At 29.4% G+C, this 327-nt stretch overlaps 1 protein-coding gene across 1 annotated transcript in view; it reads left to right on the forward strand.

Moving 5' to 3' along the window:
- The window catches only part of LOC119587057 (serine proteinase stubble-like), a gene marked incomplete in the record, with an annotated part of 32,182 nt that overhangs the window by 24,628 nt on the left and 7,227 nt on the right, over window positions 1–327 (forward strand).

Below are 327 nucleotides of genomic sequence, written 5' to 3' on the forward strand. Positions count from 1 at the left end.
GCAATTAAAATCATGACATTGATAACTCAACCAAAATATTAGCAGTTATAACAAAAAAAAAAAAAAATCTACCAGGCATATACACAATTTATCTAAATCATTACTTCACAGCGATAATAACCAGTTACAAACTATATTTTTTCCAACGCATTACTGACACAACCTTAATATACACGAAAGGGACAGCTATAAAACTCACATACAAAATACACCACGATAATACTGATCAAGATTTCTCTCCATGATCATGACAAACAATTTTCAATATATAATTGATACAACTCTAATTAAGAACGAAAATGACAGCAAACTAACTCACAAACCACA

The sequence above is a fragment of the Penaeus monodon genome, chromosome 22 (assembly GCF_015228065.2).
Source record: "Penaeus monodon isolate SGIC_2016 chromosome 22, NSTDA_Pmon_1, whole genome shotgun sequence".
NCBI classification, from domain to species: Eukaryota; Metazoa; Arthropoda; class Malacostraca; order Decapoda; family Penaeidae; genus Penaeus; species Penaeus monodon.